Here is a 26,607-nt window from a genome sequence, read left to right as displayed (position 1 = left end):
TATTGACTAGATTGGAGTTGGAAACAACTTGTAGCTTCATTCCAGACTCGTTTGAAGTTGAAAACAACTTGTACCTTCATTTTCGGTTGTTGGAAATTGGAATCAACTTGTAGTTTCATTATTGACTCGTTTGAGCCCGTAAACAACTTGTAGCTTCATTATTGGTAGATTGGAGTTGGAAACAACTTTTAGCTTCATTCCAGACTCGTTTGAAGTTAAAAACAACTTGTAGCTTCATTTTCGGTTGTTTGAAATTGTAATAAACTTGTAGTTTCATTCTTGACTCGTTTGAGCCCGTAAACAACTTGTAGCCTCATTATTGGTAGATTGAAGTTGGAAACAACTTGTAGCTTCATTCCAAACTCTTTCGAAGTTAAAAACAACTTGTAGCTTCATTTTCGGTTGTTTGATATTGTAATCAACTTGTACTTTCATTCTTGACTCGTTTGAACCCGGAAACAACTTGTAGCTTCATTATTGGTAGATTGAAGTTGGAAACAACTTTTAGCTTCATTCCAGACTCGTTTGAAGTTAAAAACAACTTGTAGCTTGATATTCGGTTGTTTGAAATTGTAATCAACTTGTAGTTTCATTCTTGATTCGTTTGAGCCCGGAAACAACTTGTAACTTCATTATTGACTAGATTGAAGTTGGAAACAACTTGTAGCTTCATTCCAGACTCGTTTGAAGTTAAAAACAACTTGTAGCTTCATTTTTGGTTGTTTGAAATTGTAATCAACTTGTATTTTCATTCTTGACTCGTTTGAGCCCGGAAACAACTTGTAGCTTCATTATTGACTAGATTGGAGTTGGAAACAACTTGTAGCTTCATTCCAGACTCGTTTGAAGTTCAAAACAACTTGTACATTCATTTTCGGTTGTTGGAAATTGGAATCAACTTGTAGTTTCATTCTTGACTCGTTTGAGCCCGTAAACAACTTGTAGCTTCATTCCAAACTCTTTCGAAGTTAAAAACAACTTGTAGCTTCATTTTCAGTTGTTTGAAATTGTAATCAACTTGTAGTTTCATTCTTGACTCGTTTGAGCCCGGAAACAACTTGTAGCTTCATTATTGACTAGATTGGAGTTGGAAACAACTTATAGCTTCATTCCAGACTCGTTTGAAGTTGAAAACAACTTTTACCTTCATTTTCGGTTGTTGGAAATTGGAATCAACTTGTAGTTTCATTGTTGACTCGTTTGAGCCCGTAAACAACTTGTAGCTTCATTATTGGTAGATTGGAGTTGGAAACAACTTTTAGCTTCATTCCAGACTCGTTTGAAGTTAAAAACAACTTGTAGCTTCATTTTCGGTTGTTTGAAATTGTAATCAACTTGTAGTTTCATTCTTGACTCGTTTGAGCCCGGAAACAACTTGTAGTTTCATTATTGACTAGATTGGAGTTGGAAACAACTTGTAGTTTCATTCCAGACTCGTTTGAAGTTCAAAACAACTTGTACATTCATTTTCGGTTGTTGGAAATTGGAATCAACTTGTAGTTTCATTCTTGACTCGTTTGAGCCCGTAAACAACTTGTAGCTTCATTATTGGTAGATTTCGTTGGAAACAACTTGTAGCTTCATTCCAAACTCTTTCGAAGTTAAAAACAACTTGTAGCTTCATTTTCGGTTGTTTGAAATTGTAATCAACTTGTAGTTTCATTCTTGACTCGTTTGAGCCCGGAAACAACTTGTAGCTTCATTATTGACTAGATTGGAGTTGGAAACAACTTGTAGCTTCATTCCAGACTCGTTTGAAGTTGAAAACAACTTGTACATTCATTTTCGGTTGTTTGAAATTGGAATCAACTTGTAGTTTCATTCTTGACTCGTTTGAGCCCGTAAACAACTTGTAGCTTCATTATTGGTAGATTGAAGTTGGAAACAACTTTTAGCTTCATTCCAGACTCGTTTGAAGTTAAAAACAACTTGTAGCTTCATTTTCGGTTGTTTGAAATTGTAATCAACTTGTAGTTTCATTCTTGACTCGTTTGAGCCCGTAAACAACTTGTAGCTTCATTATTGGTAGATTGAAGTTGGAAACAACTTGTAGCTTCATTCCAGACTCGTTCGAAGTTAAAAACAACTTGTAGCTTCATTTTCGGTTGTTTGAAATTGTAATCAACTTGTAGTTTCATCATTCCAAACTCGTTCGAAGTTAAAAACAACTTTTAGCTTCATTTTCGGTTGTTTGAAATTGTAATCAACTTGTAGTTTCATTCTTGACTCGTTTGAGCCCGGAAACAACTTTGAAATTGTAATCAACTTGTAGTTTCATTCTTAACTCGTTTGAGCCCGTAAACAACTTGTAGCTTAATTATTGGTAGATTAAAGTTGGAAACAACTTTTAGCTTCATTCCAGACTCGTTCCAAGTTAAAAACAACTTTTAGCTTCATTTTCGGTTGTTTGAAATTGTAATCAACTTGTAGTTTCATTCTTGACTCGTTTGAGCCCAGAAACAACTTGTAGCTTCATTATTGACTAGATTGAAGTTGGAAACAACTTGTAGCTTCATTCCATACTCGTTTGAAGTTAAAAACAACTTGTAGCTTCATTTTCGGTTGTTTGAAATTGTAAACAACTTGTAGTTTCATTCTTGACTCGTTTGAGTCTGGCAACACCTTGTAGCTTCATTATTGACTAGATTGAAGTAGGAAACAACTTTTAGCTTCATTCCAGACTCGTTCCAAGTTAAAAAAAACTTGTACATTCATTTTCGGTTGTTTGAAATTGGAATCAACTTGTAGTTTCATTCTTGACTCGTTTGAGCCCGTAAACAACTTGTAGCCTCATTATTGGTAGATTGAAGTTGGAAACAACTTGTAGCTTCATTCCAAACTCTTTCGAAGTTAAAAACAACTTGTAGCTTCATTTTCGGTTGTTTGATATTGTAATCAAGTTGTACTTTCATTCTTGACTCGTTTGAACCCGGAAACAACTTGTAGCTTCATTATTGGTAGATTGAAGTTGGAAACAACTTTTAGCTTCATTCCAGACTCGTTTGAAGTTAAACACAACTTGAAGCTTGATTTTCGGTTGTTTAAAATTGTAATCAACTTGTAGTTTCATTCTTGACTCGTTCGAGCCCAGAAACAACTTGTTGACTAGATTGAAGTTGGAAACAACTTGTAGCTTCATTCCAGATTCGTTTGAAGTTAAAAACAACTTGTAGCTTCATTTTCAGTTGTTTGAAATTGTAATCAACTTGTAGTTTCATTCTTGACTCGTTTGAGCCCGGAAACAACTTGTAGCTTCATTATTGACTAGATTGGAGTTGGAAACAACTTGTAGCTTCATTCCAGACTCGTTTGAAGTTGAAAACAACTTGTACATTCATTTTCGGTTGTTTGAAATTGTAATCAACTTGTAGTTTCATTCTTGACTCGTTTGAGCCCGGAAACAACTTGTAGCTTCATTATTGACTAGATTGGAGTTGGAAACAACTTGTAGCTTCATTCCAGACTCGTTTGAAGTTCAAAACAACTTGTACATTCATTTTCGGTTGTTGGAAATTGGAATCAACTTGTAGTTTCATTCTTGACTCGTTTGAGCCCGTAAACAACTTGTAGCTTAATTATTGGTAGATTAAAGTTGGAAACAACTTTTAGCTTCATTCCAGACTCGTTCGAAGTTAAAAACAACTTTTAGCTTCATTTTCGGTTGTTTGAAATTGTAATCAACTTGTAGTTTCATTCTTGACTCGTTTGAGCCCGGAAACAACTTGTAGCTTCATTATTGACTAGATTGAAGTTGGAAACAACTTTTAGCTTCATTCCAGACTCGTTCCAAGTTAAAAAAAACTTGTACATTCATTTTCGGTTGTTTGAAATTGGAATCAACTTGTAGTTTCATTCTTGACTCGTTTGAGCCCGTAAACAACTTGTAGCCTCATTATTGGTAGATTGAAGTTGGAAACAACTTGTAGCTTCATTCCAAACTCTTTCGAAGTTAAAAACAACTTGTAGCTTCATTTTCGGTTGTTTGATATTGTAATCAAGTTGTACTTTCATTCTTGACTCGTTTGAACCCCGAAACAACTTGTAGCTTCATTATTGGTAGATTGAAGTTGGAAACAACTTTTAGCTTCATTCCAGACTCGTTTGAAGTTAAACACAACTTGAAGCTTGATTTTCGGTTGTTTAAAATTGTAATCAACTTGTAGTTTCATTCTTGACTCGTTTGAGCCCAGAAACAACTTGTTGACTAGATTGAAGTTGGAAACAACTTGTAGCTTCATTCCAGATTCGTTTGAAGTTAAAAACAACTTGTAGCTTCATTTTCAGTTGTTTGAAATTGTAATCAACTTGTAGTTTCATTCTTGACTCGTTTGAGCCCGGAAACAACTTGTAGCTTCATTATTGACTAGATTGGAGTTGGAAACAACTTGTAGCTTCATTCCAGACTCGTTTGAAGTTGAAAACAACTTGTACATTCATTTTCGGTTGTTTGAAATTGGAATCAACTTGTAGTTTCATTCTTGACTCGTTTGAGCCCGGAAACAACTTGTAGCTTCATTATTGACTAGATTGGAGTTGGAAACAACTTGTAGCTTCATTCCAGACTCGTTTGAAGTTGAAAACAACTTGTACATTCATTTTCGGTTGTTTGAAATTGGAATCAACTTGTAGTTTCATTCTTGACTCGTTTGAGCCCGTAAACAACTTGTAGCTTCATTATTGGTAGATTTCGTTGGAAACAACTTGTAGCTTCATTCCAAACTCTTTCGAAGTTAAAAACAACTTGTAGCTTCATTTTCAGTTGTTTGAAATTGTAATCAACTTGTAGTTTCATTCTTGACTCGTTTGAGCCCGGAAACAACTTGTAGCTTCATTATTGACTAAATTGGAGTTGGAAACAACTTATAGCTTCATTCCAGACTCGTTTGAAGTTGAAAACAAGTTGTACCTTCATTTTCGGTTGTTGGAAATTGGAATCAACTTGCAGTTTCATTGTTGACTCGTTTGAGCGCGTAAACAACTTGTAGCTTCATTATTGGTAGATTGGAGTTGGAAACAACTTTTAGCTTCATTCCAGACTCGTTTGAAGTTAAAAACAACTTGTAGCTTCATTTTCGGTTGTTTGAAATTGTAATCAACTTGTAGTTTCATTCTTGACTCGTTTGAGCCCGGAAACAACTTGTAGCTTCATTATTGACTAGATTGGAGTTGGAAACAACTTGTAGCTTCATTCCAGACTCGTTTGAAGTTCAAAACAACTTGTACATTCATTTTCGGTTGTTGGAAATTGGAATCAACTTGTAGTTTCATTCTTGACTCGTTTGAGCCCGTAAACAACTTGTAGCTTAATTATTGGTAGATTAAAGTTGGAAACAACTTTTAGCTTCATTCCAGACTCGTTCGAAGTTAAAAACAACTTTTAGCTTCATTTTCGGTTGTTTGAAATTGTAATCAACTTGTAGTTTCATTCTTGACTCGTTTGAGCCCGGAAACAACTTGTAGCTTCATTATTGACTAGATTGAAGTTGGAAACAACTTTTAGCTTCATTCCAGACTCGTTCCAAGTTAAAAAAAACTTGTACATTCATTTTCGGTTGTTTGAAATTGGAATCAACTTGTAGTTTCATTCTTGACTCGTTTGAGCCCGTAAACAACTTGTAGCCTCATTATTGGTAGATTGAAGTTGGAAACAACTTGTAGCTTCATTCCAAACTCTTTCGAAGTTAAAAACAACTTGTAGCTTCATTTTCGGTTGTTTGATATTGTAATCAAGTTGTACTTTCATTCTTGACTCGTTTGAACCCCGAAACAACTTGTAGCTTCATTATTGGTAGATTGAAGTTGGAAACAACTTTTAGCTTCATTCCAGACTCGTTTGAAGTTAAACACAACTTGAAGCTTGATTTTCGGTTGTTTAAAATTGTAATCAACTTGTTGTTTCATTCTTGACTCGTTTGAGCCCAGAAACAACTTGTTGACTAGATTGAAGTTGGAAACAACTTGTAGCTTCATTCCAGATTCGTTTGAAGTTAAAAACAACTTGTAGCTTCATTTTCAGTTGTTTGAAATTGTAATCAACTTGAAGTTTCATTCTTGACTCGTTTGAGCCCGGAAACAACTTGTAGCTTCATTATTGACTAGATTGGAGTTGGAAACAACTTGTAGCTTCATTCCAGACTCGTTTGAAGTTGAAAACAACTTGTACATTCATTTTCGGTTGTTTGAAATTGGAATCAACTTGTAGTTTCATTCTTGACTCGTTTGAGCCCGGAAACAACTTGTAGCTTCATTATTGACTAGATTGGAGTTGGAAACAACTTGTAGCTTCATTCCAGACTCGTTTGAAGTTCAAAACAACTTGTACATTCATTTTCGGTTGTTGGAAATTGGAATCAACTTGTAGTTTCATTCTTGACTCGTTTGAGCCCGTAAACAACTTGTAGCTTCATTATTGGTAGATTTCGTTGGAAACAACTTGTAGCTTCATTCCAAACTCTTTCGAAGTTAAAAACAACTTGTAGCTTCATTTTCAGTTGTTTGAAATTGTAATCAACTTGTAGTTTCATTCTTGACTCGTTTGAGCCCGGAAACAACTTGTAGCTTCATTATTGACTAAATTGGAGTTGGAAACAACTTATAGCTTCATTCCAGACTCGTTTGAAGTTGAAAACAAGTTGTACCTTCATTTTCGGTTGTTGGAAATTGGAATCAACTTGCAGTTTCATTGTTGACTCGTTTGAGCCCGTAAACAACTTGTAGCTTCATTATTGGTAGATTGGAGTTGGAAACAACTTTTAGCTTCATTCCAGACTCGTTTGAAGTTAAAAACAACTTGTAGCTTCATTTTCGGTTGTTTGAAATTGTAATCAACTTGTAGTTTCATTCTTGACTCGTTTGAGCCCGGAAACAACTTGTAGCTTCATTATTGACTAGATTGGAGTTGGAAACAACTTGTAGCTTCATTCCAGACTCGTTTGAAGTTCAAAACAACTTGTACATTCATTTTCGGTTGTTGGAAATTGGAATCAACTTGTAGTTTCATTCTTGACTCGTTTGAGCCCGTAAACAACTTGTAGCTTAATTATTGGTAGATTAAAGTTGGAAACAACTTTTAGCTTCATTCCAGACTCGTTCGAAGTTAAAAACAACTTTTAGCTTCATTTTCGGTTGTTTGAAATTGTAATCAACTTGTAGTTTCATTCTTGACTCGTTTGAGCCCGGAAACAACTCGTAGCTTCATTATTGACTAGATTGAAGTTGGAAACTTGTAGCTTCATTCCATACTCGTTTGAAGTTAAAAACAACTTGTAGCTTCATTTTCGGTTGTTTGAAATTGTAAACAACTTGTAGTTTCATTCTTGACTCGTTTGAGTCTGGCAACACCTTGTAGCTTCATTATTGACTAGATTGAAGTTGGAAACAACTTTTAGCTTCATTCCAGACTCGTTCCAAGTTAAAAAAAACTTGTACATTCATTTTCGGTTGTTTGAAATTGGAATCAACTTGTAGTTTCATTCTTGACTCGTTTGAGCCCGTAAACAACTTGTAGCCTCATTATTGGTAGATTGAAGTTGGAAACAACTTGTAGCTTCATTCCAAACTCTTTCGAAGTTAAAAACAACTTGTAGCTTCATTTTCGGTTGTTTGATATTGTAATCAAGTTGTACTTTCATTCTTGACTCGTTTGAACCCCGAAACAACTTGTAGCTTCATTATTGGTAGATTGAAGTTGGAAACAACTTTTAGCTTCATTCCAGACTCGTTTGAAGTTAAACACAACTTGAAGCTTGATTTTCGGTTGTTTAAAATTGTAATCAACTTGTAGTTTCATTCTTGACTCGTTTGAGCCCGGAAACAACTTGTTGACTAGATTGAAGTTGGAAACAACTTGTCGCTTCATTCCAAACTCTTTCGAAGTTAAAAACAACTTGTAGCTTCATTTTCGGTTGTTTGAAATTGTAATCAACTTGTAGTTTCATTCTTGACTCGTTTGAGCCCGGAAACAACTTGTAGCTTCATTATTGACTAGATTGGAGTTGGAAACAACTTGTAGCTTCATTCCAGACTCGTTTGAAGTTGAAAACAACTTGTACATTCATTTTCGGTTGTTTGAAATTGGAATCAACTTGTAGTTTCATTCTTGACTCGTTTGAGCCCGTAAACAACTTGTATCTTCATTATTGGTAGATTGAAGTTGGAAATAACTTTTAGCTTCATTCCAGACTCGTTTGAAGTTAAAAACAACTTGTACCTTCATTTTCGGTTGTTTGAAATTGTAATAAACTTGTAGTTTCATTCTTGACTCGTTTGAGCCCGTAAACAACTTGTAGCTTCATTATTGGTAGATTTCGTTGGAAACAACTTGTAGCTTCATTCCAAACTCTTTCGAAGTTAAAAACAACTTGTAGCTTCATTTTCAGTTGTTTGAAATTGTAATCAACTTGTAGTTTCATTCTTGACTCGTTTGAGCCCGGAAACAACTTGTAGCTTCATTATTGACTAGATTGGAGTTGGAAACAACTTATAGCTTCATTCCAGACTCGTTTGAAGTTGAAAACAACTTGTACCTTCATTTTCGATTGTTGGAAATTGGAATCAACTTGTAGTTTCATTCTTGACTCGTTTGAGCCCGTAAACAACTTGTATCTTCATTATTGGTAGATTGAAGTTGGAAATAACTTTTAGCTTCATTCCAGACTCGTTTGAAGTTAAAAACAACTTGTACCTTCATTTTCGGTTGTTTGAAATTGTAATAAACTTGTAGTTTCATTCTTGACTCGTTTGAGCCCGTAAACAACTTGTAGCTTCATTATTGGTAGATTTCGTTGGAAACAACTTGTAGCTTCATTCCAAACTCTTTCGAAGTTAAAAACAACTTGTAGCTTCATTTTCAGTTGTTTGAAATTGTAATCAACTTGTAGTTTCATTCTTGACTCGTTTGAGCCCGGAAACAACTTGTAGCTTCATTATTGACTAGATTGGAGTTGGAAACAACTTATAGCTTCATTCCAGACTCGTTTGAAGTTGAAAACAACTTGTACCTTCATTTTCGATTGTTGGAAATTGGAATCAACTTGTAGTTTCATTGTTGACTCGTTTGAGCCCGTAAACAACTTGTAGCTTCATTATTGGTAGATTGGAGTTATAAACAACTTTTAGCTTCATTCCAGACTCGTTTGAAGTTAAAAACAACTTGTAGCTTCATTTTCGGTTGTTTGAAATTGTAATCAACTTGTAGTTTCATTCTTGACTCGTTTGAGCCCGGAAACAACTTGTAGCCTCATTATTGACTAGATTGGAGTTGGAAACAACTTGTAGCTTCATTCCAGACTCGTTTGAAGTTTTTTTTTTTTTTTTTTTTTTGCTAAATAAAGATTAAATAGAAAGAAAGAAAAAGAGCTACAAATCTAGGGGCATACCCCGCGATAAAAGACTAAAGCAACAGAAGACCTGCTTATAGTCCCATAAAATAACACTGCGGATCTTAGGCCAAAGCCTAATACAATACCATCGAGACTAAAAAGTCCACAATAAATTAATACAGAATATGACTAAGGCTAGGACACCTTTTGACCTCACGACTAAATGCAGCACTAGTGAACAATTTTTCTTTGAACATTCTTTTGATAATAATTCCCAGCTGCTCCACACTTTTCGATCCTTTAAAATGAACTCGGTCATTGCGCTCCCTCCAAACCAGATAAATGACAATTGTAATATAAAGGAAACCAATATTCTGCTGAAAATGAGACATATCATCTTGAAAAAACTCCCCCTCAAGCCAACTGTTCCAATTAATAGCAACAGGGAAAGGACATTCTCGAAGGAGAATATAAGAGTAAGGACACACAGTAAAGATATGTTCAATCGTTTCATTGTAGCTTCTGCAAAGAACACACCGTTGATCCTCCTGGTTATTAAAGAACACCTGATTGTCCTTTGTAGAAAGTCTACCTCTGCAAGCTAGCCATGTAATGAAAGAACATGAAGGAATATGAAAAGTATTCCAAACTAAGGGCAGCCAAGGCTGGGGGGTATGTCTGCGACGAATAGAATCCCAAACTACCCTTAGCTTGACAGTACATTCATTATTCCAGAGGACAGAATCACTATCACCAATGGGGCAGGAGCTAAGCATGCGTCTAAAATCAATAGCCCTATAGTCATTAGAAGTAGCCACACTCCATTCTCTACTATGAACTAATGTTTTGACAAGAGCAAAAGAAGTAGAATCCATAATAGAAATAAAATCCCTTCCAAACCTTTCAATCAGAGGCTGAGGAGTTAACCAAGGATCATGCCAGATTTTGAAATTAGAGTCTGCCGCAACCTTAAATGAAAGATATTGCAATCCTTCCCTTCTATAATTTAGGATTTGTCTGGCATTCCAAGGACATTTATAAGGAATAGATGCAGTCCAAAAAGCTTTATTCTTTAATAAGCAAGAGTGCACCCAGAGAATCCAAAGTGAAGAAGGATTAGGAACTGATAATCTCCAGATTTGAAAAAGAATAGCAGCTCTATTCCATTCAAACAAATCACGTAAGCCAAGGCCCCCCTCATCCTTCCTAGCACAGCAGTCCACCCAAGCAACTTTGTAGTGACAAGCAGTCATAAGATTCCCATTCCACAGAAACTTTGCAAATATTGATTGAATTCTCTTAAGGACACCCTTAGGAAGAAACAAGTAGCTTGCCCAGTAGCCTTGGATGCCTTGCAGGACAGAAGAGAGCAGTTGTAGTCTTCCACTATATCGCAGAACCCGGACAGACCAAGTCTCAATCTTCCTGCACAATTTAGAAATCAAGGGGCCACACTCCTGCATGGTTAATCTGCCAGTAATTATAGGAAGTCCAAGGTAAGAGATAGGAAGGCTACCAACAGAAAAACCATATCTCTGAATGGTGTAATCCACAATATCACTATCAACATTGCAGAAGAAAGCTTGGCATTTAGATTTGCTTAAAAGAAGACCAGAGCACGAAGCAAACATATCAACTGAGTCCAAAAGTAATGTAATAGAATGAATGTTGCCTTTACAGAACAAGAAGAGATCATCAGCAAAGATTACATGAGAAAGTCTCAGCTGTTTTGTCCTCCAGTGATAATCAAAATGGTTGTTCTGAAGATTAGAATTCAGTATAACTGTCAAGACCTCCATACAAAGGACAAAAAGGTAAGGAGACAAAGGGTCTCCCTGCCTAAGTCCCTGTTTACAAGAGAAAAAGCCCTCCAACACCCCATTAACTTTTACAGAGACCATACACCCTGTAATGCATTGTTTTATCCAGCATATAAATTTAGAGGGAAACTTCATTTTCTCCAAAACAGTGAATAAGAAACCCCATTGTAGACTATCAAAAGCTTTGTGGATGTCTAATTTGAAAGAACATCGGGGAATACCATCATTTCTGTGGTAATCTTTACATATAGACTGAACTAACATGATATTATCTCCTATAAAGCGGTTAGGAACAAATGCAGTCTGATTTGGAGAAATCAGAGTAGAGATAACCTTTTGAATTCTTCCAGCAATAAGCTTAGCAACACACTTGTAAAGTGTATTGCAACAGGAGATAGGCCTGAATTGCTCCATTCTTGAGGGATTGTCACATTTAGGCACCAATGTAAGGGCAACTGAGTTGATAATACGAGGGAGCTTGAGAGAGTCAAAAAAGAAGAGAATGCTCTGAGTAACATCCCTGCCAATAACAGGCCAAGCTGCCAGAAAAAATTCAGGGGTAAGTCCATCAGGACCAGGGCACTTTTTCTTTGCCATTTTCTTAAGAACAGCAATGATATCAGACTCCAAGAAAGGGGTGCAAAGAAATGCTTGCTGAGAAGAAGATAACTCAGGCAAAACCAGATCATCATTAAAATTATCCACAGCAGTGTTTCTCCCAAGAAGATTCTGGTAATACTCAACAGCAACAGTGGCAACTTCTTCATGGGAGTGCACCATATCACCATCTCTGTTCTGTAAAGCAAGGATTTTATTAGAATTCCATCTGTTTTTGCAGGACCTGTGGAAGAATGCATTGTTCCCATCACCAAGCTCAAGCCATCTAATTCTGGACTTTTGTCTTAGAAGTAACTCCTCATCAGCCAAAGCTTTATGAAGATCTTTACATAAAATCTCCTCAGTAAGGAGCAAATTAGTAGAGGGCAAAGAAGGCATATTGTCTTGGAATTGCAGAAGAGCATTTCTTGCAGAAACAACCTTTTCATGAAGGTTACCAGCATTTCTATTCAGAGTTTTGAGGGCAGACTTGACTTTCCTCAATTTAGAAGTCACAATGAACCAAGGATCACCAATCACCTGATGAGACCAGGCTTCCTCAACAGAAGAGAGGAAATCAGGGTGCTCAATAATATGCTGAAACACTTGAAAGGGTTTAGAGAATTTGGGAATATCAATACCCAAAGAAATGAAGGCAGGGCAGTGATCAGAGAGGCCTCTAGGTAAAAATTGAGCAGTAGAAGCAGAGAAAAAGCTGGCCCAAGCAAAATTTACCATAACTCTATCAAGCTTCTTATGCACAGGGGTCAAGGTACTACAGTCCCACCAAGTAAATAATTTACCAGTGAAATTGAGGTCAAAAATATCAAGAAAATCAGTGATTTCTTTGAATTCTCTCATCTCTTCAAAACAACTTGTACATTCATTTTCGGTTGTTGGAAATTGGAATCAACTTGTAGTTTCATTCTTGACTCGTTTGAGCCCGTAAACAACTTGTAGCTTAATTATTGGTAGATTAAAGTTGGAAACAACTTTTAGCTTCATTCCAGACTCGTTCGAAGTTAAAAACAACTTTTAGCTTCATTTTCGGTTGTTTGAAATTGTAATCAACTTGTAGTTTCATTCTTGACTCGTTTGAGCCCGGAAACAACTTGTAGCTTCATTATTGACTAGATTGAAGTTGGAAACAACTTGTAGCTTCATTCCATACTCGTTTGAAGTTAAAAACAACTTGTAGCTTCATTTTCAGTTGTTTGAAATTGTAAACAACTTGTAGTTTCATTCTTGACTCGTTTGAGTCTGGCAACACCTTGTAGCTTCATTATTGACTAGATTGAAGTTGGAAACAACTTTTAGCTTCATTCCAGACTCGTTCCAAGTTAAAAAAAACTTGTACATTCATTTTCGGTTGTTTGAAATTGGAATCAACTTGTAGTTTCATTCTTGACTCGTTTGAGCCCGTAAACAACTTGTAGCCTCATTATTGGTAGATTGAAGTTGGAAACAACTTGTAGCTTCATTCCAAACTCTTTCGAAGTTAAAAACAACTTGTAGCTTCATTTTCGGTTGTTTGATATTGTAATCAAGTTGTACTTTCATTCTTGACTCGTTTGAACCCGGAAACAACTTGTAGCTTCATTATTGGTAGATTGAAGTTGGAAACAACTTTTAGCTTCATTCCAGACTCGTTTGAAGTTAAACACAACTTGAAGCTTGATTTTCAGTTGTTTAAAATTGTAATCAACTTGTAGTTTCATTCTTGACTCGTTTGAGCCCGGAAACAACTTGTTGACTAGATTGAAGTTAGAAACAACTTGTCGCTTCATTCCAAACTCTTTCGAAGTTAAAAACAACTTGTAGCTTCATTTTCGGTTGTTTGAAATTGTAATCAACTTGTAGTTTCATTCTTGACTCGTTTGAGCCCGGAAACAACTTGTAGCTTCATTATTGACTAGATTGGAGTTGGAAACAACTTGTAGCTTCATTCCAGACTCGTTTGAAGTTGAAAACAACTTGTACATTCATTTTCGGTTGTTTGAAATTGGAATCAACTTGTAGTTTCATTCTTGACTCGTTTGAGCCCGTAAACAACTTGTAGCTTCATTATTGGTAGATTGAAGTTGGAAATAACTTTTAGCTTCTTTCCAGACTCGTTTGAAGTTAAAAACAACTTGTAGCTTCATTTTCGGTTGTTTGAAATTGTAATAAACTTGTAGTTTCATTCTTGACTCGTTTGAGCCCGTAAACAACTTGTAGCTTCATTATTGGTAGATTTCGTTGGAAACAACTTGTAGCTTCATTCCAAACTCTTTCGAAGTTAAAAACAACTTGTAGCTTCATTTTCAGTTGTTTGAAATTGTAATCAACTTGTAGTTTCATTCTTGACTCGTTTGAGCCCGGAAACAACTTGTAGCTTCATTATTGACTAGATTGGAGTTGGAAACAACTTATAGCTTCATTCCAGACTCGTTTGAAGTTGAAAACAACTTGTACCTTCATTTTCGATTGTTGGAAATTGGAATCAACTTGTAGTTTCATTGTTTACTCGTTTGAGCCCGTAAACAACTTGTAGCTTCATTATTGGTAGATTGGAGTTGGAAACAACTTTTAGCTTCATTCCAGACTCGTTTGAAGTTAAAAACAACTTGTAGCTTCATTTTCGGTTGTTTGAAATTGTAATCAACTTGTAGTTTCATTCTTGACTCGTTTGAGCCCGGAAACAACTTGTAGCTTCATTATTGACTAGATTGGAGTTGAAAACAACTTGTAGCTTCATTCCAGACTCGTTTGAAGTTCAAAACAACTTGTACATTCATTTTCGGTTGTTGGAAATTGGAATCAACTTGTAGTTTCATTCTTGACTCGTTTGAGCCCGTAAACAACTTGTAGCTTAATTATTGGTAGATTAAAGTTGGAAACAACTTTTAGCTTCATTCCAGACTCGTTCGAAGTTAAAAACAACTTTTAGCTTCATTTTCGGTTGTTTGAAATTGTAATCAACTTGTAGTTTCATTCTTGACTCGTTTGTGCCCGGAAACAACTTGTAGCTTCATTATTGACTAGATTGAAGTTGGAAACAACTTGTAGCTTCATTCCATACTCGTTTGAAGTTAAAAACAACTTGTAGCTTCATTTTCGGTTGTTTGAAATTGTAAACAACTTGTAGTTTCATTCTTGACTCGTTTGAGTCTGGCAACACCTTGTAGCTTCATTATTGACTAGATTGAAGTTGGAAACAACTTTTAGCTTCATTCCAGACTCGTTCCAAGTTAAAAAAAACTTGTACATTCATTTTCGGTTGTTTGAAATTGGAATCAACTTGTAGTTTCATTCTTGACTCGTTTGAGCCCGTAAACAACTTGTAGCCTCATTATTGGTAGATTGAAGTTGGAAACAACTTGTAGCTTCATTCCAAACTCTTTCGAAGTTAAAAACAACTTGTAGCTTCATTTTCGGTTGTTTGATATTGTAATCAAGTTGTACTTTCATTCTTGACTCGTTTGAACCCGGAAACAACTTGTAGCTTCATTATTGGTAGATTGAAGTTGGAAACAACTTTTAGCTTCATTCCAGACTCGTTTGAAGTTAAACACAACTTGAAGCTTGATTTTCGGTTGTTTAAAATTGTAATCAACTTGTAGTTTCATTCTTGACTCGTTTGAGCCCGGAAACAACTTGTTGACTAGATTGAAGTTGGAAACAACTTGTAGCTTCATTCCAGATTCGTTTGAAGTTAAAAACAACTTGTAGCTTCATTTTCGGTTGTTTGAAATTGTAATCAACTTGTAGTTTCATTCTTGACTCGTTTGAGCCCGGAAACAACTTGTAGCTTCATTATTGACTAGATTGGAGTTGGAAACAACTTGTAGCTTCATTCCAGACTCGTTTGAAGTTGAAAACAACTTGTACATTCATTTTCGGTTGTTTGAAATTGGAATCAACTTGTAGTTTCATTCTTGACTCGTTTGAGCCCGTAAACAACTTGTAGCTTCATTATTGGTAGATTGAAGTTGGAAATAACTTTTAGCTTCATTCCAGACTCGTTTGAAGTTAAAAACAACTTGTAGCTTCATTTTCGGTTGTTTGAAATTGTAATAAACTTGTAGTTTCATTCTTGACTCGTTTGAGCCCGTAAACAACTTGTAGCTTCATTATTGGTAGATTTCGTTGGAAACAACTTGTAGCTTCATTCCAAACTCTTTCGAAGTTAAAAACAACTTGTAGCTTCATTTTCAGTTGTTTGAAATTGTAATCAACTTGTAGTTTCATTCTTGACTCGTTTGAGCCCGGAAACAACTTGTAGCTTCATTATTGACTAGATTGGAGTTGGAAACAACTTATAGCTTCATTCCAGACTCGTTTGAAGTTGAAAACAACTTGTACCTTCATTTTCGATTGTTGGAAATTGGAATCAACTTGTAGTTTCATTGTTGACTCGTTTGAGCCCGTAAACAACTTGTAGCTTCATTATTGGTAGATTGGAGTTGGAAACAACTTTTAGCTTCATTCCAGACTCGTTTGAAGTTAAAAACAACTTGTAGCTTCATTTTCGGTTGTTTGAAATTGTAATCAACTTGTAGTTTCATTCTTGACTCGTTTGAGCCCGGAAACAACTTGTAGCTTCATTATTGACTAGATTGGAGTTGAAAACAACTTGTAGCTTCATTCCAGACTCGTTTGAAGTTCAAAACAACTTGTACATTCATTTTCGGTTGTTGGAAATTGGAATCAACTTGTAGTTTCATTCTTGACTCGTTTGAGCCCGTAAACAACTTGTAGCTTAATTATTGGTAGATTAAAGTTGGAAACAACTTTTAGCTTCATTCCAGACTCGTTCGAAGTTAAAAACAACTTTTAGCTTCATTTTCGGTTGTTTGAAATTGTAATCAACTTGTAGTTTCATTCTTGACTCGTTTGTGCCCGGAAACAACTTGTAGCTTCATTATTGACTAGATTGAAGTTGGAAACAACTTGTAGCTTCATTCCATACTCGTTTGAAGTTAAAAACAACTTGTAGCTTCATTTTCGGTTGTTTGAAATTGTAAACAACTTGTAGTTTCATTCTTGACTCGTTTGAGTCTGGCAACACCTTGTAGCTTCATTATTGACTAGATTGAAGTTGGAAACAACTTTTAGCTTCATTCCAGACTCGTTCCAAGTTAAAAAAAACTTGTACATTCATTTTCGGTTGTTTGAAATTGGAATCAACTTGTAGTTTCATTCTTGACTCGTTTGAGCCCGTAAACAACTTGTAGCCTCATTATTGGTAGATTGAAGTTGGAAACAACTTGTAGCTTCATTCCAAACTCTTTCGAAGTTAAAAACAACTTGTAGCTTCATTTTCGGTTGTTTGATATTGTAATCAAGTTGTACTTTCATTCTTGACTCGTTTGAACCCGGAAACAACTTGTAGCTTCATTATTGGTAGATTGAAGTTGGAAACAACTTTTAGCTTCATTCCAGACTCGTTTGAAGTTAAACACAACTTGAAGCTTGATTTTCGGTTGTTTAAAATTGTAATCAACTTGTCGTTTCATTCTTGACTCGTGTGAGCCCGGAAACAACTTGTTGACTAGATTGAAGTTGGAAACAACTTGTAGCTTCATTCCAGATTCGTTTGAAGTTAAAAACAACTTGTAGCTTCATTTTCGGTTGTTTGAAATTGTAATCAACTTGTAGTTTCATTCTTGACTCGTTTGAGCCCGGAAACAACTTGTAGCTTCATTATTGACTAGATTAGAGTTGGAAACAACTTGTAGCTTCATTCCAGACTCGTTTGAAGTTGAAAACAACTTGTACATTCATTTTCGGTTGTTTGAAATTGGAATCAACTTGTAATTTCATTCTTGACTCGTTTGAGCCCGGAAACAACTTGTAGCTTCATTATTTACTAGATTGGAGTTGGAAACAACTTGTAGCTTCATTCCAGACTCGTTTGAAGTTCAAAACAACTTGTACATTCATTTTCGGTTGTTGGAAATTGGAATCAACTTGTAGTTTCATTCTTGACTCGTTTGAGCCCGTAAACAACTTGTAGCTTCATTATTGGTAGATTTCGTTGGAAACAACTTGTAGCTTCATTCCAAACTCTTTCGAAGTTAAAAACAACTTGTAGCTTCATTTTCAGTTGTTTGAAATTGTAATCAACTTGTAGTTTCATTCTTGACTCGTTTGAGCCCGGAAACAACTTGTAGCTTCATTATTGACTAGATTGGAGTTGGAAACAACTTATAGCTTCATTCCAGACTCGTTTGAAGTTGAAAACAACTTGTACCTTCATTTTCGGTTGTTGGAAATTGGAATCAACTTGTAGTTTCATTGTTGACTCGTTTGAGCCCGTAAACAACTTGTAGCTTCATTATTGGTAGATTGGAGTTGGAAACAACTTTTAGCTTCATTCCAGACTCGTTTGAAGTTAAAAACAACTTGTAGCTTCATTTTCGGTTGTTTGAAATTGTAATCAACTTGTAGTTTCATTCTTGACTCGTTTGAGCCCGGAAACAACTTGTAGCTTCATTATTGACTAGATTGGAGTTGGAAACAACTTATAGCTTCATTCCAGACTCGTTTGAAGTTGAAAACAACTTGTACCTTCATTTTCGGTTGTTGGAAATTGGAATCAACTTGTAGTTTCATTGTTGACTCGTTTGAGCCCGTAAACAACTTGTAGCTTCATTATTGGTAGATTGGAGTTGGAAACAACTTTTAGCTTCATTCCAGACTCGTTTGAAGTTAAAAACAACTTGTAGCTTCATTTTCGGTTGTTTGAAATTGTAATCAACTTGTAGTTTCATTCTTGACTCGTTTGAGCCCGGAAACAACTTGTAGCTTCATTATTGACTAGATTGGAGTTGGAAACAACTTGTAGCTTCATTCCAGACTCGTTTGAAGTTCAAAACAACTTGTACATTCATTTTCGGTTGTTGGAAATTTGAATCAACTTGTAGTTTCATTCTTGACTCGTTTGAGCCCGTAAACAACTTGTAGCTTAATTATTGGTAGATTAAAGTTGGAAACAACTTTTAGCTTCATTCCAGACTCGTTCGAAGTTAAAAACAACTTTTAGCTTCATTTTCGGTTGTTTGAAATTGTAATCAACTTGTAGTTTCATTCTTAACTCGTTTGAGCCCGAAAACAACTTGTAGCTTCATTATTGACTAGATTGAAGTTGGAAACAACTTGTAGCTTCATTCCATACTCGTTTGAAGTTAAAAACAACTTGTAGCTTCATTTTCGGTTGTTTGAAATTTTAAACAACTTGTAGTTTCATTCTTGACTCGTTTGAGTCTGGCAACACCTTGTAGCTTCATTATTGACTAGATTGAAGTTGGAAACAACTTTTAGCTTCATTCCAGACTCGTTCCAAGTTAAAAAAATTTGTACATTCATTTTCGGTTGTTTGAAATTGGAATCAACTTGTAGTTTCATTCTTGACTCGTTTGAGCCCGTAAACAACTTGTAGCTTCATTATTGGTAGATTGAAGTTGGAAATAACTTTAAGCTTCATTCCAGACTCGTTTGAAGTTAAAAACAACTTGTAGCTTCATTTTCGGTTGTTTGAAAATGTAATAAACTTGTAGTTTCATTCTTGACTCGTTTGAGCCCGTAAACAACTTGTAGCTTCATTATTGGTAGATTTCGTTGAACAACTTGTAGCTTCATTCCAAACTCTTTCGAAGTTAAAAACAACTTGTAGCTTCATTTTCAGTTGTTTGAAATTGTAATCAACTTGTAGTTTCATTCTTGACTCGTTTGAGCCCGGAAACAACTTGTAGCTTCATTATTGACTAGATTGGAGTTGGAAACAACTTATAGCTTCATTCCAGACTCGTTTGAAGTTGAAAACAACTTGTACCTTCATTTTCGATTGTTGGAAATTGGAATCAACTTGTAGTTTCATTGTTGACTCGTTTGAGCCCGTAAACAACTTGTAGCTTCATTATTGGTAGATTGGAGTTGGAAACAACTTGTAGCTTCATTTTCGGTTGTTTGAAAATGTAATAAACTTGTAGTTTCATTCTTGACTCGTTTGAGCCCGTAAACAACTTGTAGCTTCATTATTGGTAGATTTCGTTGAACAACTTGTAGCTTCATTCCAAACTCTTTCGAAGTTAAAAACAACTTGTAGCTTCATTTTCGGTTGTTTGAAATTGTAATCAACTTGTAATTTCATTCTTGACTCGTTTGAGCCCGGAAACAACTTGTAGCTTCATTATTGACTAGATTGGAGTTGGAAACAACTTGTAGCTTCATTCCATACTCGTTTGAAGTTAAAAACAACTTGTAGCTTCATTTTCGGTTGTTTGAAATTGTAAACAACTTGTAGTTTCATTCTTGACTCGTTTGAGTCTGGCAACACCTTGTAGCTTCATTATTGACTAGATTGGAAACAACTTTTAGCTTCATTCCAGACTCGTTCCAAGTTAAAAAAAACTTGTACATTCATTTTCGGTTGTTTGAAATTGGAATCAACTTGTAGTTTCATTCTTGACTCGTTTGAGCTCGTAAACAACTTGTAGCCTCATTATTTGTAGATTGAAGTTGGAAACAACTTGTAGCTTCATTCCAAACTCTTTCGAAGTTAAAAACAACTTGTAGCTTCATTTTCGGTTGTTTGATATTGTAATCAAGTTGTACTTTCATTCTTGACTCGTTTGAACCCGGAAACAACTTGTAGCTTCATTATTGGTAGATTGAAGTTGGAAACAACTTTTAGCTTCATTCCAGACTCGTTTGAAGTTAAACACAACTTGAAGCTTGATTTTCGGTTGTTTAAAATTGTAATCAACTTGTAGTTTCATTCTTGACTCGTTTGAGCCCGGAAACAACTTGTTGACTAGATTGAAGTTGGAAACAACTTGTAGCTTCATTCCAAACTCTTTCGAAGTTAAAAACAACTTGTAGCTTCATTTTCGGTTGTTTGAAATTGTAATCAACTTGTAGTTTCATTCTTGACTCGTTTGAGCCCGGAAACAACTTGTAGCTTCATTATTGACTAGATTGGAGTTGGAAACAACTTGTAGCTTCATTCCAGACTCGTTTGAAGTTGAAAACAACTTGTACATTCATTTTCGGTTGTTTGAAATTGGAATCAACTTGTAGTTTCATTCTTGACTCGTTTGAGCCCGTAAACAACTTGTAGCTTCATTATTGGTAGATTGAAGTTGGAAATAACTTTTAGCTTCATTCCAGACTCGTTTGAAGTTAAAAACAACTTGTAGCTTCATTTTCGGTTGTTTGAAATTGTAATAAACTTGTAGTTTCATTCTTGACTCGTTTGAGCCCGTAAACAACTTGTAGCCTCATTATTGGTAGATTGAAGTTGGAAACAACTTGTAGCTTCATTCCAAACTCTTTCGAAGTTAAAAACAACTTGTAGCTTCATTTTCGGTTGTTTGATATTGTAATCAACTTGTACTTTCATTCTTGACTCGTTTGAACCCGGAAACAACTTGTAGCTTCATTATTGGTAGATTGAAGTTGGAAACAACTTTTAGCTTCATTCCAGACTCGTTTGAAGTTAAAAACAACTTGTAGCTTGATTTTCGGTTGTTTCAAATTGTAATCAACTTGTAGTTTCATTCTTGATTCGTTTGAGCCCGGAAACAACTTGTAACTTCATTATTGACTAGATTGAAGTTGGAAACAACTTGTAGCTTCATTCCAGACTCGTTTGAAGTTAAAAACAACTTGTAGCTTCATTTTCGGTTGTTTGAAATTGTAATCAACTTGTATTTTCATTCTTGACTCGTTTGAGCCCGGAAACAACTTGTAGCTTCATTATTGACTAGATTGGAGTTGGAAACAACTTGTAGCTTCATTCCAGACTCGTTTGAAGTTCAAAACAACTTGTACATTCATTTTCGGTTGTTGGAAATTGGAATCAACTTGTAGTTTCATTCTTGACTCGTTTGAGCCCGTAAACAACTTGTAGCTTCATTATTGGTAGATTTCGTTGGAAACAACTTGTAGCTTCATTCCAAACTCTTTCGAAGTTAAAAACAACTTGTAGCTTCATTTTCAGTTGTTTGAAATTGTAATCAACTTGTAGTTTCATTCTTGACTCGTTTGAGCCCGGAAACAACTTGTAGCTTCATTATTGACTAGATTGGAGTTGGAAACAACTTATAGCTTCATTCCAGACTCGTTTGAAGTTGAAAACAACTTGTACCTTCATTTTCGGTTGTTGGAAATTGGAATCAACTTGTAGTTTCATTGTTGACTCGTTTGAGCCCGTAAACAACTTGTAGCTTCATTATTGGTAGATTGGAGTTGGAAACAACTTTTAGCTTCATTCCAGACTCGTTTGAAGTTAAAAACAACTTGTAGCTTCATTTTCGGTTTTTTGAAATTGTAATCAACTTGTAGTTTCATTCTTGACTCGTTTGAGCCCGGAAACAACTTGTTGACTAGATTGAAGTTGGAAACAACTTGTAGTTTCATTCTTGACTCGTTTGAGTCTGGCAACACCTTGTAGCTTCATTATTGACTAGATTGAAGTTGGAAACAACTTTTAGCTTCATTCCAGACTCGTTCCAAGTTAAAAAAAACTTGTACATTCATTTTCGGTTGTTTGAAATTGGAATCAACTTGTAGTTTCATTCTTGACTCGTTTGAGCCCGTAAACAACTTGTAGCCTCATTATTGGTAGATTGAAGTTGGAAACAACTTGTAGCTTCATTCCAAACTCTTTCGAAGTTAAAAACAACTTGTAGCTTCATTTTCGGTTGTTTGATATTGTAATCAAGTTGTACTTTCATTCTTGACTCGTTTGAACCCGGAAACAACTTGTAGCTTCATTATTGGTAGATTGAAGTTGGAAACAACTTTTAGCTTCATTCCAGACTCGTTTGAAGTTAAACACAACTTGAAGCTTGATTTTCGGTTGTTTAAAATTGTAATCAACTTGTAGTTTCATTCTTGACTCGTTTGAGCCCGGAAACAACTTGTTGACTAGATTGAAGTTGGAAACAACTTGTAGCTTCATTCCAAACTCTTTCGAAGTTAAAAACAACTTGTAGCTTCATTTTCGGTTGTTTGAAATTGTAATCAACTTGTAGTTTCATTCTTGACTCGTTTGAGCCCGGAAACAACTTGTAGCTTCATTATTGATTAGATTGGAGTTGGAAACAACTTGTAGCTTCATTCCAGACTCGTTTGAAGTTGAAAACAACTTGTACATTCATTTTCGGTTGTTTGAAATTGGAATCAACTTGTAGTTTCATTCTTGACTCGTTTGAGCCCCTAAACAACTTGTAGCTTCATTATTGGTAGATTGAAGTTGGAAATAACTTTTAGCTTCACCAGACTCGTTTGAAGTTAAAAACAACTTGTAGCTTCATTTTCGGTTGTTTGAAATTGTAATAAACTTGTAGTTTCATTCTTGACTCGTTTGAGCCCGTAAACAACTTGTAGCCTCATTATTGGTAGATTGAAGTTGGAAACAACTTGTAGCTTCATTCCAAACTCTTTCGAAGTTAAAAACAACTTGTAGCTTCATTTTCGGTTGTTTGATATTGTAATCAACTTGTACTTTCATTCTTGACTCGTTTGAACCCGGAAACAACTTGTAGCTTCATTATTGGTAGATTGAAGTTGGAAACAACTTTTAGCTTCATTCCAGACTCGTTTGAAGTTAAACACAACTTGAAGCTTGATTTTCGGTTGTTTCAAATTGTAATCAACTTGTAGTTTCATTCTTGATTCGTTTGAGCCCGGAAACAACTTGTAACTTCATTATTGACTAGATTGAAGTTGGAAACAACTTGTAGCTTCATTCCAGACTCGTTTGAAGTTAAAAACAACTTGTAGCTTCATTTTCGGTTGTTTGAAATTGTAATCAACTTGTATTTTCATTCTTGACTCGTTTGAGCCCGGAAACAACTTGTAGCTTCATTATTGACTAAATTGGAGTTGGAAACAACTTGTAGCTTCATTCCAGACTCGTTTGAAGTTCAAAACAACTTGTACATTCATTTTCGGTTGTTGGAAATTGGAATCAACTTGTAGTTTCATTCTTGACTCGTTTGAGCCCGTAAACAACTTGTAGCTTCATTATTGGTAGATTTCGTTGGAAACAACTTTTAGCTTCATTCCAAACTCTTTCGATGTTAAAAACAACTTGTAGCTTCATTTTCAGTTGTTTGAAATTGTAATCAACTTGTAGTTTCATTCTTGACTCGTTTGTGCCCGGAAACAACTTGTAGCTTCATTATTGACTAGATTGGAGTTGGAAACAACTTATAGCTTCATTCCAGACTCGTTTGAAGTTGAAAACAACTTGTACCTTCATTTTCGGTTGTTGGAAATTGGAATCAACTTGTAGTTTCATTGTTGACTCGTTTGAGCCCGTAAACAACTTGTAGCTTCATTATTGGTAGATTGGAGTTGGAAACAACTTTTAGCTTCATTCCAGACTCGTTTGAAGTTAAAAACAACTTGTAGCTTCATTTTCGGTTTTTTGAAATTGTAATCAACTTGTAGTTTCATTCTTGACTCGTTTGAGCCCGGAAACAACTTGTAGCTTCATTATTGACTAGATTGGAGTTGGAAACAACTTGTAGCTTCATTCCAGACTCGTTTGAAGTTCAAAACAACTTGTACATTCATTTTCGGTTGTTGGAAATTGGAATCAACTTGTAGTTTCATTCTTGACTCGTTTGAGCTCGTAAACAACTTGTAGCTTCATTATTGGTAGATTTCGTTGGAAACAACTTGTAGCTTCATTCCAAACTCTTTCGAAGTTAAAAACAACTTGTAGCTTCATTTTCGGTTGTTTGAAATTGTAATCAACTTGTAGTTTCATTCTTGACTCGTATGAGCCCGGAAACAACTTGTAGCTTCATTATTGACTAGATTGGAGTTGGAAACAACTTATAGCTTCATTCCAGACTCGTTTGAAGTTGAAAACAACTTGTACCTTCATTTTCGGTTGTTGGAAATTGGAATCAACTTGTAGTTTCATTGTTGACTCGTTTGAGCCCGTAAACAACTTGTAGCTTCATTATTGGTAGATTGGAGTTGGAAACAACTTTTAGCTTCATTCCAGACTCGTTTGAAGTTAAAAACAACTTGTAGCTTCATTTTCGGTTGTTTGAAATTGTAATAAACTTGTAGTTTCATTCTTGACTCGTTTGAGCCCGTAAACAACTTGTAGCCAAAGTAGATTGAAGTTGGAAACAACTTGTAGCTTCATTCCAAACTCTTTCGAAGTTAAAAACAACTTGTAGCTTCATTTTCGGTTATTTGATATTGTAATCAACTTGTACTTTCATTCTTGACTCGTTTGAACCCGGAAACAACTTGAAGCTTCATTATTGGTAGATTGAAGTTGGAAACAACTTTTAGCTTCATTCCAGACTCGTTTGAAGTTAAAAACAACTTGTAGCTTCATTTTCGGTTGTTTCAAATTGTAATCAACTTGTAGTTTCATTCTTGATTCGTTTGAGCCCGGAAACAACTTGTAACTTCATTATTGACTAGATTGAAGTTGGAAACAACTTTTAGCTTCATTCCAGACTCGTTCGAAGTTAAAAACAACTTTTAGCTTCATTTTCGGTTGTTTGAAATTGTAATCAACTTGTATTTTCATTCTTGACTCGTTTGAGCCCGGAAACAACTTGTAGCTTCATTATTGACTAGATTGGAGTTGGAAACAACTTGTAGCTTCATTCCAGACTCGTTTGAAGTTAAAAACAACTTGTACATTCATTTTCGGTTGTTGGAAATTGGAATCAACTTGTAGTTTCATTCTTGACTCGTTTGAGCCCGTAAACAACTTGTAGCTTCATTATTGGTAGATTTCGTTGGAAACAACTTGTAGCTTCATTCCAAACTCTTTCGAAGTTAAAAACAACTTGTAGCTTCATTTTCAGTTGTTTGAAATTGTAATCAACTTGTAGTTTCATTCTTGACTCGTTTGAGCCCGGAAACAACTTGTAGCTTTATTATTGACTAGATTGGAGTTGGAAACAACTTATAGCTTCATTCCAGACTCGTTTGAAGTTGAAAACAACTTGTACCTTCATTTTCGGTTGTTGGAAATTGGAATCAACTTGTAGTTTCATTGTTGACTCATTTGAGCACGTAAACAACTTGTAGCTTCATTATTGGTAGATTGGAGTTGGAAACAACTTTTAGCTTCATTCCAGACTCGTTTGAAGTTAAAAACAACTTGTAGCTTCATTTTCGGTTGTTTGAAATTGTAATCAACTTGTAGTTTCATTCTTGACTCGTTTGAGCCCGGAAACAACTTGTAGCTTCATTATTGACTAGATTGGAGTTGGAAACAACTTGTAGCTTCATTCCAGACTCGTTTGAAGTTCAAAACAACTTGTACATTCATTTTCGGTTGTTGGAAATTGGAATCAACTTGTAGTTTCATTCTTGACTCGTTTGAGCCCGTAAACAACTTGTAGCCAAAGTAGATTGAAGTTGGAAACAACTTGTAGCTTCATTCCAAACTCTTTCGAAGTTAAAAACAACTTGTAGCTTCATTTTCGGTTGTTTGATATTGTAATCAACTTGTACTTTCATTCTTGACTCGTTTGAACCCGGAAACAACTTGAAGCTTCATTATTGGTAGATTGAAGTTGGAAACAACTTTTAGCTTCATTCCAGACTCGTTTGAAGTTAAAAACAACTTGTAGCTTCATTTTCGGTTGTTTCAAATTGTAATCAACTTGTAGTTTCATTCTTGATTCGTTTGAGCCCGGAAACAACTTGTAACTTCATTATTGACTAGATTGAAGTTGGAAACAACTTTTAGCTTCATTCCAGACTCGTTCGAAGTTAAAAACAACTTTTAGCTTCATTTTCGGTTGTTTGAAATTGTAATCAACTTGTATTTTCATTCTTGACTCGTTTGAGCCCGGAAACAACTTGTAGCTTCATTATTGACTAGATTGGAG

This window comes from Daucus carota, chromosome 2 (assembly GCF_001625215.2).
Source record: "Daucus carota subsp. sativus chromosome 2, DH1 v3.0, whole genome shotgun sequence".
Lineage (NCBI taxonomy): Eukaryota > Viridiplantae > Streptophyta > Magnoliopsida > Apiales > Apiaceae > Daucus > Daucus carota.
Note: the sequence above shows the minus strand (reverse complement) of the source record.